Source organism: Anabrus simplex, chromosome 1 (assembly GCF_040414725.1).
Source record: "Anabrus simplex isolate iqAnaSimp1 chromosome 1, ASM4041472v1, whole genome shotgun sequence".
NCBI lineage: Eukaryota > Metazoa > Arthropoda > Insecta > Orthoptera > Tettigoniidae > Anabrus > Anabrus simplex.
In genome coordinates, this window is record NC_090265.1 from 1,094,877,908 (window position 1) to 1,094,894,600 (window position 16,693).

A 16,693-nucleotide genomic window follows, 5' to 3' on the forward strand; every position below is an offset into this window, starting at 1 on the left:
ATGCACAGGAAACTCTTTTAAGTCACTAGTTCCCGATATCCCACTACCTCCACAGCCTGTAGTCACACGTTGGGGTACGTGGATCAATGCGTACAAGTAACTACAGCGACAACTCTTTAGCAGTGAAGCGAGTGATAAACTCTCTAGAAGCCCAAGACGCCAGGGCTATTGAAATCGCCCAAGAGATGTTTTCAGCTGACGATGTGCAGGGCAAGTTGGCATACATTAAGGCCAATTTTAGCTCCCTGCCATCAGCTTTTACAGGACTTCAGGAAAGAAGTGTGACAATCAAACAAGCGACAGCTTTGGTGAGAGCAACGCAGGAAGCTTTGGAAAATGTGCATGGTGAAGTAGGCGAGTCGGTATTTTGGAAACTAAAATCTGTTCTTGATAAACACACAGGATACAAGGATTTATGCTCAGTCGTCCGGGTACTCGCTGGGGAAGATTTCAGTGTAGTGGATATTGAAGAAGAGCTGTCACCAAGTGATTTAGCGCCCTTCAAGTACACACCCCTCGCATCTGTGGGCGTCGAACGGAGCTTTTCAATGTACAAGAATGTTTTGGCCGACAATCGACGTTCTTTTACCTTCGAGAATCTATGGATGGTCACAGTTATCTACTGCAACACGGTCGGAGGTAAATATTAAAACCTACATAATATGGCATTATATATAGCTTTACAGTTAAATCTGCAACCGACGGCAATTACGATTACCGTTATAGGAATGTTTTCCTTTTCAGATCATTTCTCTTTACGGAGTACTTGGTGTCAGAAGATCTTCGTACCAGTATATTTTGTTTCTAAGGAAAACCGAGATTCCAAAACAAAGAACTGACATAATGCAACTTAAAAATTAGAGAAAATATCAGTTATCAATATTGTTCACATCTAGAAATGTATATAATTTAGTTTCAAACAATAAATACTTGGGATTTTTAGGTCATTTTTTGTTCGCTTTTAGGACATTATTTGATAATTGTAAGGTCATTTTAAAGGTAAGTTTTTTAGTATTTTTAGGTCAACAAAATCTGGGCCCTGCTTGATAAATAACTCTGTCTTTTGAAAAATGAGAGATTACAATTAAAATACCACGGCAGGGTACAGTGGAAAAAATCATACATGCGGCCTTCATCACGTTACAGAAAGCACAGGTTATTGGATTGTACAGTACATATACAGATAAATAACACGTAACTCCCAGCATGTTAAAACAATCACCAATAAACTTTTAAAGGTAATACTCTACTTATCAATTCTAATTGTTGGTTACTGGACTTTTGAAAGCATGGTGAAGATTTAGCAGATGTTCAAAATTGTAAATCTCGGCGGATTTCCTTTGTTCTGAAGAAAATTCGGCACTTCAGATAATTATAAACAAGTCTTATATTCTCATGCTAATACATAAACATAGAACTCTTTAATTCCACGGCAGTTCTTATATTCGTCACACTATTAGTTCACTGCTTTACAGGGTCCCGATGTCCCGGATTTCATCAAAAATGTAAATATATGCCAGTTTTTGGTTCATACAATGGGACGTTATAAAAGATCTTTTCCTACTTGCTAAGGTATTTATCTCTATAATTAAATGTAGATGTACATACCTTGGCAACACAAGAAGCCTTCCCCTCATCAAGGAAAGGACGTTCATTGTCGCAATACAAGCAGGTAGACAGAAAATTATCCATTTCACAACAGCTATTTCCTTCTTTCTGACATTCCTTTCTTTCTCCTTACAATAGCCTACCAAGGTTTGCTTAAAGAAGTGCGTTCATCTGTTACCTTGCTCTTCGTCTATTCAAACAGCACAGAAACTTGTTAGGAGGGATTTCAATCCAAAAACTGATTGGCAACAAGAGTGGAACAGTGTAGCTCCGATTCAATGGCAGGCACTGTTCAATTATAAGAATCTTCCAGCTGGCTTTGTTTTGCCCCGCAAGACATGGGTAGCATGTCAGCTTCAACAATGTTACACGTGTTAAAAATGAAAAGGAAGAATTCATAACAAGTACGGTGTCAGTTGAAGCTGACTCCGATTGAACGTTGTTGTTTTTGTTCTCCTGGATTATTTTTTGTGCATGTTGCTATTAAGGCGTTTGTTACACAAATCTTTTGCTTCCCTATGTGACTCCCATTTTGCACATAATTGTTTTGTGTTTTGCATCAAAAACATAGAAGTTTTCTTTCACATATTCTAAAGCACGAGAATATACAGTAACCGTGGATGTTTTCTCTATGTTGAAATACTGCACGAAAGTGACTATTTCATTTGATAATTTCCTCATGTGTACACCCCTGTGATGTGCTCTAAACCTGTACTTGTCTTTCACAGGAATGAGATACACATCGCTAGTTCATTGAAATAGCCACTTTGGGCAGCATTGTGGTCAAGTGTGTTCCATTCTACTTCGATTGTGAGGTGCTGTTGAAAAGAAAATATTCCCTGACTCTTTAACATCTTTGCTCTGACAGCAACTGGGTTGCGCTGCTCTCTGGATGTCTGTTCTGAAACGTATGTTTCAATAGTTGGCAATTGAATACGTTGCTAATGGTGAGAGAGTCGGACAGACAGATAGAGACTTTCGTGTGTTAACATGGATATGTTCCATCACCATCAATACAAAAAAGAAGCTCGTTGAATCTCTAGTCTTCTCAGTCTTCTTGTATGGCGCAGAGATGTGGACCATCCTCAAACGTGATCGTGAACGGATAGAAAGCTTTGAAATGTGGTGCTGGAGGAAAATGTTAAGGATTCCTTGGACAGCTCATCGCACGAACATATCAATCCTGAACCAGCTTCAGATAAAAGTTCGTCTTTCGTGTAAGGTCTCTTGGCGGATTTTACGCTACCTTGGACATATAATGCGCCGAGATGGTAGTCTTCAAAAGCTGATTGTTGAGGGCAAAGTCCAGGGAACCAGACAACGAGGACGAGTACCAGCGCGATGGATTGACATGGTGAACGGCCCCCTCCCTACACAAAGCAACCACATTGAAAGCTTTAGATAGGGAAGAATGGCGGAGTATGGTTCATTGGCTAGAGGGCTGAATATTATGATAGTCATGACGCCTCAGTCATGAGGCAAAAACGAAGAAGAAGAAGAAGAAGAAGAAGAAGAAGAAGAATGTTAATGAAGTTGCTTGAACAGAGTAATGCTGTCTCACATTGACAATCCGGCATAAATCCCACTAAATGAAAGTGTTTCCTTACCTCCAATGTATTTGCTCATCCGTGTTCAAATATTAGGGTGACAGATAAGAGACTTTCGTGTGTTAACATGGATATGTTCCATCACCATCAATACAAATGCTCGTTGAATCTCTAGTCTTCTCAGTCTTCTTGTATGGCGCAGAGATGTGGACCATCCTCAAACGTGATCGTGAACGGATAGAAAGCTTTGAAATGTGGTGCTGGAGGAAAATGTTACCCTATTCATTGTCACTGCCTGCAATCTCTTCTTGCGTGCATCATTCTGGTCACCATCCCATACTGCATCATCCTGACTTCCATCCAACACATTTGTGATGCCAGTCTTCAAGAAACTATTCACAATAACGTCTGTCGACACCATAATCCATGCCCGCATAACCCAATCACACACAAATTCAACTGATGGCCTCTTTATTTTGCCAGCTGGCGTCAGCACATGCTCCCCTCCTGCCATCCATTTGGCGTACAATTTACATATGTTGTCCTTGAAGGAATTGTTGACGGAAACATTTAAGGGCTGTAGACAATGTGTGAGTCTGCCAGGAATTACAATGAGATCAGTTTTAATTTCCTGAAGATGTTTCTTCGTGTCTTCCACAAAGTGTCTGCGGAAACTGTCCCACATTAGCATTGCTGGTCGTTGAAGCAGTGCCCCTTGCCATGCTCCCTACACCCGTACGGACCCAGTCCTGGACATTCATCTTTCTCTTGAACCTGTACATGAATGCCTTAGGGAAACTTCACTTTAGGCACTGTTTATCTTTTGAAAATAATGTACGGTGACAATTTTCTGTTGTCTGCAGTTATTACTAGCATGACAGTACAACGCTGTTTTTCACATCCAGTTGTACGTACAAGCACGCTAAATTCTCCCTTCTTGTTGATGGTGGTGTTGCAAGACATGTCGAAGTTTATCAGGATTTGATGTGTATTGCCAATTTGAGATAAGAGGTAATTGTTTTTCTTCCGCATTGCTATCACATGCCGATGAAAATCTATTATTTTGTTGCTGAAATCGCTTGGTATTCTCTGACAGAGAAATGTTCGCCTTTGCAGACACAATCCCTTTCATTTCATGAATCTATGGATCCAATCCCGGCTCACTTTCAGATCCGAACAGCTGATTCCTCCTTTAATCACTAGTTGGCACGCTATGAAATGAAGCATCTCGTGCATGATACTAAAGCCATAATTTCGCAACTCTGTAACGTAATGAAGCAACTTGTCTTCCACCTCAGGAAACTTACCAGTTTTCGGCCCTCTGAATGCATTTTGGTTGGTGGTTTCTAGTGCAGTTTTCTGTTTACACCAGTAGCGAACATTAAACTCAGTCACACTGAATTCTCAACCAGCAGCTTTGTTACCCTTTTCTTCAGCATATTTTATCACTTTGAGTTTAAACCCAGCTGTATAACTCCCACATTTCTCCATAATTTAAAGATCGACCTACACAAGAAAACTTCACTGAAAAAAAAAAAAAAAAACCAATGAAACATAAAGACAGAATACTGGTACTTGTCGAGAATACAACAGATGGACGATACCTAATACCATAACCACTTGACTGCCTGGATAGGGAACACTCCCAGTTCACGTGATCAGCTCTGCCGGATGGGTAGCGATAAGCATATTGACAAAGATGGAAGAGTGAGAGGGATGGCTGAGTGTGACTGGCTAGGAATGGGACATTGGGGCTAAGCCTCACCCGTTCTGCAGGTAGAAAGAAATGCAGCTTCTTCTTGTACTGTCACGTACAAAGTACCATAACAGAAATTGGTACAGTTCCGATATTTCATTTTAGGCAATTCCACGGAATACCCAAACTTTATTTCGTGAAAGAACCGTATGTCTTTATGACAATGTCAGAGGTTAATGCGAGTTATGTGTGGGGATTTTTTTTCTGCAGTTTCAAATGTTAAAAATGGGGTGCGAGATATACATGGTGGCGAGTTATATGCAAGCAAATACGGTATCTGACACACTTTTTAATACATTATACCCCAGATTCCTGTCAAAGCACCATTTGCAGTTTCTTCAAAACAATTTCTGCAATGTTACCTATAGCACTTTTCAGCTGACACTCTGTTTGGTAGACATGGACATTGATTCAGTGAGATTGCACAGTTTCTATACAATGGTCATTCTCATTGTAATGTTGACTAGCCTGTAACCATGTACCTCACCTTTTTAAAATGGATGCTGGAGGCAAAGGCACTTTTCTTCAAAAGCAGCAACTCTAGTACTTGATTTTCAAAATTTTTCCTTTACTGAAAATAAATCATTGACTTTCAGGAACTGATTTCCAATTTCTTCTGCTATTCGGTGTAGTGCATGTGCGAGACAAGTAATGGGGATTACAGTAAAACCCGTCAATTCCTTTTTCCAGGCTTGTCTCACAACCCCAACACCGCCCTCTTGGCTACTAGGCTTGATCTTTATCTAAGATGCGTTCTATGAAAACCTAGTAATATAATAAATTAATAATATTTCTGTTTATTTTATAAAAGATTTTAAGTGAAAAAAAGGTTCATAAAGGCAAAAATAGTTTGTAACGTCAAAATAGGTGCATATAGACACTGTAAAATGTAATTTATTGTGACGGTGGATAAAAATGGATAATTGTCACATATAGGCTTGATAGGATCTTACAGAAAGCAGTAGGTAAAAAAACCTAGATTCAGTTATTACCGTGTGCCAGAACTCTGCCTTCTGTATACAGAAGGTACAGATGGCGCCATGTTTCAAACAAGTTTCCACTGTCTTTGACTGACGTTTAGTCTAAGTCACAGCAAAGTCCTTTACATATGGCAACGTCACCACAGGCAACGGAGTTTTTTTCATAATACGTATCTTGCGAATATTTATGGCCTTAAAATTGTGTCCTAAATCAGGGACCATTTTGTTAGACGTTGTAGATCTTGATAGGTGGGATATGGGAATGTTGTGTTCTGTATCAGCTGCCATATTGTTGGACGTAGATCATGATGCTGCTTATCTTTCGATTTTTTTTCTCCCCTGTGGGTTGAGTGACGGGAGGCATTGTCTGTACGTCCTGTATGTCCTAAGAGGTTACTAAGAGTGGAACAACCAAAGTATCTGTACTCACTTTCTCAAAGTTTTACTTGCCAAGCTCGAGACGTATGGTGTCGCATATAATTGCACATAATTAAGCCGTACTTAAATAACAGATACCAATTTGTCTCAATTAAAAATAGGTATTCCACTTTGAAAAAGTTACAACTGGTGTGCCTCAGGGCTCTGTCCTCAGTCCATTTTGATTCATTCTGGCAATCGATTTACCGCTGAATGTCACAGCTCATGTTCTTATACCCTATGCAGACAATACGTTAATTACAAAACACCAGAGCATCCCAGGTTTGCATCAGATGTCACAGGAAGCTCTTGCAACTGCAGTGCATTGGCTTTCATCCAATAGGCTGTTGTGCAATCAGGATAAAACTCAATTTCTCACACTAGGTTTGTCCAAAGATATTGAAAGTCATCATTCAAAGTTTTGGGTTTTCATATTGATGCCAAATTGAACTGGGCAGCACACATCGATCATATTTGTATTTAAAAAAAAAATCACGAGTGACTTATTTGATATGAAAATTGAGGGATTTAGTCAGCAGTGACTACCTAAGGATGGCATATTTTGGTCTCTTCCAGTCACACATTCCTTATGGATTGTTATTATGGGGCATTCTTCTTACGTATATAATATTCTTTTAATACAGAAAAAGGTAGTTCGCACAATGTGTAGGGCTGGCGCAATTGACCACTGTCGACCTCTCTTCCTTAAACTTAAAATACTGACAATATTGTAAATTGGTATATTTATGTCCCTTTGACATATGTTAAAAACAACATAAATTAATTCAGTACTAGGGAAACCATTCACCTTCATGATGCTCGGGGCAAAGCAGATATTGACATCCCATTTCATAGGCTGCCAAAAACTGCTAATTCACATAAAATCAGTTGTTTAAGATTATTTAATAAATTGCCACATTCTGCAAGGTTCACTTCTTTAAGCAATTTTAAAAGGAAATTGTATGATTGGTTAATATAAAAGCCATTTTATAATACCTCTGAATTCTTAGAAATGCATAATGTTACAGAGGTGGCCAAATTATTATGGTAAAGCTTAAAAAAAAACAAATTCTTTATTGCAAATTAAAACAAATGCATTCCAGTGGAACTTTACAATTCTCTTAGTATTTAGTTTGCATTCCTTTAGCCTTAATTAACAGTTTTATTCTATTAGGCATGCTTTCTACCAGTTTCTGACAACTGTTTTGAATGTCTGGATAATGTGACCACGTTTGGGTCAGTGTTCAATTAAACCATTCTTTGTTGAGACCTTCTCCATTCTTACTTTCTTTTTAACTATTGCCCAGAGATTTTCTATAGGATTCATATCTGGGCTATTCTCAAGCCATGGGAGCACAGAAACACCATTTTCCTCCGAAAACTTGGCCATGCTCTTGGTCTTATGGCACGGTGCTCCATCATGCATGAAGAAACAATCATCACCATTAAGCCACCCTCTCATTTGAGGCAGAAGTCTCTCTTGCAGTACCTTTACATACTGTCTTTGGTTCATAGAACCTTCAACAATGTACAGACTTCCTGTACCCCTGTACCCCTCCACGAAAACACTCCAGACCATAACGGATGTCGGATGTTTCACAGTTTGACGTACACAGTCTTGATGAAACTCCTCCGATTCCCTCCTCCTCACATACTGGCTGCTTTGCTCGGTGACACAGAACATTGATTCGTCGCTGAAATACACCTGGAAGAAAATACAAAGCCTTTCACCACTACCACACTCAACATTGCAAAAATTTCTAACGATATTCACAAAAAAAAATTGGCAGCCTTGTGGACAAAACTCACAAATTTTCCAAACCATACTTTTGAAATGAGTTTATTTTATGGAAATGTGTACTACTGTGTCAGTTTGAGTAAATACCTTTCTCCAGTCACCAAAAGTCCAATTCTGCAAGGATTTTCCCCTACGTAATCGCTTCATAGCCATCACAGGGGTGATCTTGGGCTTGGATCGGGGTCGACGTGCTGGCAGGCCTGCGAAGCACAGCTCTCTCCTTACAGTTCTAGGTGACACCTTCACACCATAATCCTCCAGCTGGTAGCTTTCCGATTGGAAACAACAATATTTCTTAATTTTCTCTGGACTCTAGGGCTCAATTTCCGTTTTCTCCCACATTTACCAGTGCGTTCCAACAACATTTTTCAACTCGGATTTTGTAATGTTACTCACTGTCTGTTGTGAGATCCTGAGTCTGATAGCAATTTCTTGCTGTGTGTAGTGCCCTTCTTCCAGAAGTGTCCTCACAATAGCAAGTGTCTGGGGTGAAATGTCCTTTTTTTTTTTACCCATAACCTAAAAATGTTATTCTATGAATGTGTGGGGTGAAACCACTCACTTGGTAGCTAATCTGTTACATGAAATTACCTCCAAATACTTCAGTGAAGGTCTTAATCACACTTTTAACAACTGAGGATAACTAATAAGCACACAAATCAACACAGCGCTAAAGAAATTCTAATGAAAGTAGCTTATGTAAAATCATAGAAACACAACCGATTGTCTACTGTCATATTCTTGCAATCATTGTAGCCAATCCAAAGAATTTAACATTCTCTGACACTGCTCAAATTTACCTTCAGACACTGCACATTCCGCTCAGAACAATTTTATGTTCTTTAATCGCATGAAAATGTCCATGAAACAGAGAATTTCAGAAAAGGTTATGATGTTTCAGCTTTACCATAATAATTTGGCCACCTCTGTAGTATTAAGTTTTAATAAAAGGTGTTCCTTTAGTCTTGTTAATATTAAATACTAAATTATTATCAGTTGACGAAGCCTATTTCATTGTATATGGTCAATGACAAATAAAGATTATTGATTCTGGTCAGTCTGGAACAAGTGGCATGATAAATACACTTACCTTTATTATCTACACCTCCCAAGAAGATATTGTACTTATAAATCAGTAGTAGTTTCAACCATTCATTTTCCTTTCAGCTCCTTACAACATTGTCCTCAGAGTGACATCCAGTTGTGAGACAATAAACTGGTTTTCATGTTTTCTTCTCTTTATAAGCAACCAGTAGAATGTTGCCTTGCGTAAAGTAAACGGTTTGCTTGGGTTCAACTTTTGTACCTAAAACAACCTGAGGCAATCCCTTTGAAGATTTATTCACTGTTCCTGTGAGGTACATATCGCTTTCAATAGTTTGTTAGCCAAGGGAATTTTTGTATACCAGTTATCCGTGAATAAATGGTACCCATTATCTAAGAGGTGAATTCTCTCTAGCAAAGCCAAAATGACCTTTTGAGTAAATGGATCATTTCCATCGGATAGGAAATCTTTCCCACTATAAAGTTCCACATGCAAAACATACAAGGTCCTCCTACTGTTACACACTTCAAATTTTTTTAATGCCAAACCGAGCATGCTTTTTATTTGGCATGTATTGTATAAACACTCATCGGTTCTTCATGCCCATCATTGATTCGTCAATGCATATTTCCTGAGTTAGTATGAAATGCGTCTTGAATGATGCATCGATGGCATCTAGAAAAGGACGTACATTGAACCAGGGATCATGACCAGGTTGCCCCTTAAGAATATGATGTCCTGAGTTCAAATGTATCATTGATAATATCAACTGAAATCTCCTTAGTGACATGGTCTCTGCATAAAAGGGTATTCTTTCAAGTGGATCTGTGTCCCACTAATGTGTAATATTGTTGCAAAACATCAAGCCCATATTGATAATTATTGCTATAAATTTCTTTACTTCAGCTGTAATGAGATCTACCGACCCGCGTATTCTGCTGTGCCTAAGTACTTCAACACGACAACGTTTTGCATAAATTTTTGTTTGTCTTACAATCAAGTTCCACACAGCTGGAGTAAATAACAAATAAAAGTAATGTATAGGGTTTGAATTTCTTTGTGGACAGTTTTTTATACCTGTACTTGCTTCTCTTACCCTGAATTCAGGTTTCTTTGGAGGTTCAGGGGGATAAACTCTGACCCAAACTGCAGACATATTAGAAAGTTCAGGATAAGGACTAATACTTGCACTTGCTGCACTTACATGACCTAGGCCTACTGTTGGAACATCATCTTCCGCATTTTCTTCATCTCCACTATCAGATGTGTTACAGTTTGAAAGCACATATTCTTCACTACTTCCTGATGAAAAATCTTCCAACTGCATTTCATTGTCATCAGTTTCAAAATCTGATCCCTCACCATCACTGAAATCAGCCTTGTGAATTTCTCGAAAATTACTGAAACTATCCCAAAAATTATCTGCCATAGTAAGGGTATTTACACATTCATGAACCGGAAACTCTACATAGATCTATTACGACAATATTTAGAGGCACAAACACAACACGGAACATTACTCCTGACAACGTCAACAAGATTTCTCTCTAACAACTGACACAAAATGTATCTCGCTAGCCAGCAATTCAGTCTGCCAGAAGAACGACGAAATGATTCAGTATTGCTGACATGAGTACATATCAACACTTCAGGTTGATATCAGAAGGAAAACTGGCGACTAAATATAACTGGCTCAGCTGAGACATACGTGTGGCTGGCTGCTGAGTATGTACCATCTAGCACAAGACAGCAGGATTATGACGCTACTTGGGCAATGTTTTACATTCGATTAGTGCAACATGCTATTATACAAACTATTTCATGACAATAACTGAACATTTCTCCTTCGTTTGACTCGTAATTAGCACATTTTGATAAATAATTCAGGCGTTTGCCACTTGAAGGGTTAAAGCGACGGAGTTGAAGGAGCACTTGCAGCCCAAAGGACTTGAGGGGATGTTGTGCAGCCAGACCTGTATAGCCCACCTACTGCTACTTTCAGCATCAGTGCTAAAGCTACTACTCTTGAAACCCCAAACCATTGAATGGGAAACCTTCTCCCCATTATGTTTTCTGTGGAAATGATGGTTAATGGGCTCAGAACTAGTCAAATCACCAATGTCATTGATCGCATTGAAACGTTAAATGCAGCATCCTAATATTTTCTGTACCTCATTCGAGGCCATGACATTAAGAACTGTAGAAGAAAGTAAAGTTATCTGTTCAAAATGCAAACAAGCCCACCATTACTCAAGTTGCAAAGACAGTCCAGTAGAATCTACTTCTCTATACCAGACACTAATTCCTTGCATTACACACTTGCAGACAGCTTGGGTGTGGCCTCAAGATTTATCTGGAGTTGTTAAACTCATTTGCTGTATCTTCTTGGACCCAGGTTGTCTACAAGAGGTGACGTATGGTCAGTGCAATGGATTCTTGATTATTCTTGATTTCTTATTCTTGATTTTCTAGACAGGGCTCACCATCCTGCCGTCTGATAGCTCCTCATTGTAATCTAATCATGTTTGAGTGGACCTCGAATCAGCCTTCAGGACCAAGTAAAAATCCCTGATCTCGCCAGGAATTGAACCCGTGGCCTCCGGGTTAGAGGCAAGCACGCTCCCCCTACACCGCGGGGCCAAACACTTAACTAGCGTGTGTTACGAGTTGTATTTCCGAATGTAATACATAGTGACTGGAAGCATTCTTTTGATAACTGCGACTGTTGAAAGCCAGACTCATTTTTAAGTATATTTCATGCTTGTTCTCTACATTTATTGCATCAGGATTTACCTAAACAGCTGTAAATGAGATAAGAGAGATCGCATTGTTTAGGTTCGGTATGGTATCGCCCGGATAGTGCCGGAAGTTCCAGGACAGAAGGAATAAAAATTAATAACAGGAAAGTTTGCCGCATTTATGGATATCTACAGGTGTTGCATGTAACTATTCTCATGTTTAGACCCCTATTGAAACTTGCTATAATGTGCATATGATTTTTTATTTTTGTTTTCCACCTATTTAATACATAGTTTTTTGTCACTAGAAAATCATTTTACTACAGTACTACATTAACGGGGACATGTTTCGCTCGACCTCCGAGCATCCTCAGCCTTTATAACTTTTCTCAACATTAAGACATAACATTATTAACTTTACTTATAACTAATTTGTACTTAATTATAATCTTAATACTAAGTAGTAATATACATTAACAGAAAGACATTTGTGAATAGAATGAACAGATTAACATTTAAAATACAGTGTTAAAATTGGAATTGACATTAATTCTATTAACAGTGATGTCCAAAACATAGTAAATCCCAACAACAATGAAAAGATTTGGCTTAAATTCTCATAATTTTCTTCGTTTTTACTAACTCAATTGTTAATGAACTATTATATTGTGCTGCTTAAAATTTGAGTCATAAACCTTGTTAAAAGTCAATAGTATCTGAAGTTTAAAAGTCTTAATGTACGTATTGAAATAGTGAGAAATGTTCTACGTCTCGTATTAATTTGATGCTTGATGCAACAATCTGTTGATTGTGGACGGTTAGATACATCTTGTTGGTTGTTTCCCTGAACTAGTCTTGAATTGACGAGTTGACTTGTTGCTTGGGAGTTGTTTGTTTTCTTTTTAGGAGCTTGGTCAAAAGGGACTTCAAATCTGAGAAACTGGATGTTGGTGTATTATCCTAATAAAACGACGTATTTCCTGTAGTATCATTTGGTAATTGTGATGCTATTACTTATCACTCCCACATCAAAACCTATAGAAAAAATAATACAACACTCAGCTGAGGTCCACGTATGAGGACCATCACATTATGCGATAAATATCAGTACCACTTAACTATATTGATGAACTGAATTAATTCACAGACTCTACAAATGCTTCAAAACACTGAAAAAAATCAGCTTAGCAAGATTCTGAGTTATTTACTGGGAAATATATACTTACTTTCAGCATGATGGGAGGAAGCCATCTTCTCATGCACCACTCTTTACATTTAAACCTATCATGACAGGAGTACCACAGCGTTCCTGTGGCAACAAGGTGAACTAAGAGGTCCACAGACGAGGATTGCGGTTGCCACGCAACAAATTCCGCATTAAAACACACAAGAAATTAGCTCACAACTGAGGTCCACATATGTGGACCGTCGGAACGTAGAGGATATCCTCTTCAATCCCGGACTGAATACTCCGGAAACAGAATTTTTATACATACCATTTCTGAGAATATGGGTCACTAGTAAGCAAACCATGCAATAAAATTTTTCTTCGCAATGTGCCCAAAGGGCATAACTGAAGGTCCTTATATGTGGACCTCAGGTCTTTGTTAACACATTATGGATTACACTTCTCTTGATTTAGCAGATGGTGTTTTTTTTTTTGGAAACAATGTGTGTGTTTTCATTCCAATTATGCACTTTAATTACTTAAAAAAACCAAAACCTATTTTAAAACACTCTCATAACATGGAAACTGTGTATTACAAATGTAAAATAACAAACACCTATTTTAAAACACTCTCATCGTAACACAGGAACTCTATGCATACATAGAAACTAAATATATACATAATTGAACAATTTCTCACTACAAAAGTCATTTTACTCAATACTTGGTGTGATAATGCCAAAAGCAGTTGTTTTTTAGAGCGCAAAGGTACATACCACATTTTGTACAGACTACCCTCGTTTTGGAACGACATCCAGGCCTTCTGCATTTCGAGGCATTCTTTGCATCAACAAATTTTGGTAAGTGGCCTATATTGTCAAAACGAACCTCTGGAATGGGTTGACTCTGGACTCTTCGTACTTTCACCGTACCTTGTTTGTCCATGTCATCCTCGGAGTCATCATCTTCGTCAACAGGGTTGGTGGATGCTGAGGGAGGCCGTCCTCGTTTCCTAATGTTTATGTAACCAATGTCCTTAAAATTTATCGATGCCTTTCCTACGTGCATTTTGTAATCCATTAATGAGAGTCGTTTTTGTCTAATAATACCACTACCTGCACGCTATCTGTAATACATTATCCAACAGTTAACAATTATAAGATCAACAAAGTGGTTGAACATACGCACTGGCCATTTGTTGGTATGAATGTAACACCTATATAGTACGACATGAATCTATTACAAAGGTCTACTGCACCCATTTTTTCATTGTAGTATTTAACAATCAATGGCTGAGGAATAACAACCTTTTTCTTTTCCTCCTTCGACCATCGTTTGCATGTTGTAGGTGGCTCACTGCCAACACATGAAGACAGAAGAAGAACACTTCTGTTGTCCTTCCACTTTACAATGCACATTTTTTCATCTTCCCTTACCCACTCTTCCCATTCTCCCCTTTTCAGTTCCTTATCGGTTTTCAGTTTTTGTGACACTGATCCCACCCTGTTTTTCATGACAGTCCCTGTTTAGTATATATTTCTCTGCAGTAGCATGTCTACTGATTTTACACTGGTAAAAAACCTATCAGTGTAAACACAATGAGTTTTATCTTGTGGAATACTTTCTGTCAAAACCTTGACAATAGCACCACCAAGACCATATTCTTTTTGGTCCTCACTCGATACTGTACCTGCCCCTGTGTAAAACATAAAATCTAAAACTAATCCATCTGGTGCTGCCAAAATGAAATTCTTCAATCCTAATGGGTTGGGTTTTGAAGGGACAAACTGCCTAAAGCCACACTTGCCTTAGAAAGGCACCATCTGTTCATCAAGTGATACATGCTTTGACTGTGGGAGAGATATACATTTTTGTTTCACGCAGTCAAGAAATGGTCTCACCTTCCAGAGTGGTCCCTCATGTTCCCCTTGATTGTCAACAAAATGCATAAAATTCCTCAGTTCGAAAAAATGATCCCTGGGCATACACTTAGAAATTATCGGCACCTCAGTATCACGTTGCCAGTACGTTTTGGTTTGTGGATAACCCAGCACACCCATCATCACATGCACACCAGCCAAATGCATCATTTCTTCCTTAGTAGTATTTACGGATTTCAAGTCTCGCTTTTGAACTGAATAGAGGTTAGTTTGTTCCGCGTGTTGTTCCCAGAAACTAAGAGGTAGGTATTTCAAGAATGAATCTAAAATTCTCTTTTCATTATCATAGTCTGTTAAAAATACTTCATCAGGGGTCCTGTAAAGTCATAGATTTCTTTCTCCATTTCATATTGCGGGTCTTAGGAGTTGGAGGTGTGAGCACCTGAGATACCACCGATTCCGTAGATCTGTTTCCTTCGTCTTCATTGTTGCCAAGCACATCATTTTCTCTATTTATGACACATTCATTTCCAAGACCTTCACCTTCCTTTACATCACCGTCATTATCGCACACAGAAGATGAGTCAAAGTTAGTAACATAAGTAACTGAGAATTCGTCAAGCTCGCCCTCGGACAGATCCGCATCACTTTCATCCAGAAAAGCCCATATATATCTTTCCTCAAGAAATCTTCCTTTTGTAAAAAAGGAATAAACATAAAGTAAGTTATTTTGCCATTATGAAAACCTTTATGTGTTGGTGCAATAACAAAAGAATATGCGTGAGATTGTTGTTTGTGTTCACATATGTCTTTCTGTTAATGTATTTTACTACTTAATATTAAGATTATAATTAAGTACAAATTAGTTATAAGTAAAGTTAATAATGTTATGTCTTAACCTTGAGAAAAGTTATAAAGGCTGAGGATGCTCGGAAGTCAAGCAAAACATGTCCCTATTAATGTAGTATTGTAGTAAAATGATTTTCTAGCAACAAAAGCAATTATGTATTGAATAGGTGGAAAACAAAGATAAAAATCTTATGCAAATTATATCTACAGGTGTGGCAGTAATGCGTTTCATTATCATAATGTTTCATTTCTTTCGTTCGCTGTCTCTCATTTTTAATTAGCAATTACCCTAGTACAAAATGTGTTTTGTTTGGCGTCTCCGGAAATCGTTGAAAATAAGAGGGGACATAAAAAATCAATATTATTATTATTTAGGCATGATATAGGGTTGTGGACTTATGCCGTGTCAAGAAAATATGGTGAAATTTTTTACGTTTCGCAGAGAACTTTGCTCTGCATCATCAGAAGAAAATCTTGACTGTCCACGAGAAAGGCTTCTCAAACAGTGGCTATCAATAAAGTAATACCTGGTTGGTAGCCATTAAGGTTTTACATAGGTAGTTCCCTTCCCTGTCCCTTCACTGTTGTTATTTCGTTTCAGTGTTTTCTTCATATTCATATGTTCCTCAATGCCAGATGTTTCATTCCAGGCTTGTGGCAATGTCACACCTTCGTATGTGCGTACATCTGTTATGTGACCCTCTCAGACTGATTCTGATGGTTCCGTCAGCTTCCGCTTCGAACGCTAGCGCTGTACCGCATCCTGGGAGCCATCTGTTGACGAATGAACGTACCATTTCCACTTGTATTATAATGTCTAATTTCAAACCTCATTGTTTGAGAAGCCTTTCTCCTGGACAGTCGAGATTTTCTTCTGATGACGCAAAGTTCTCTGCAAAACATTAAG

At 38.4% G+C, this 16,693-nt stretch overlaps 1 protein-coding gene and 1 pseudogene across 7 annotated transcripts in view; one reads left to right on the forward strand and one right to left on the reverse strand.

Annotated features, from left to right (window-relative positions):
• The window catches only part of Galphaq (G protein alpha q subunit), a 395,971-nt gene that overhangs the window by 273,085 nt on the left and 106,193 nt on the right, over positions 1–16,693 (forward strand). The window lies entirely within an intron of this gene.
• Positions 2,846–15,147, reverse strand: LOC136858830 (uncharacterized; annotated as a pseudogene).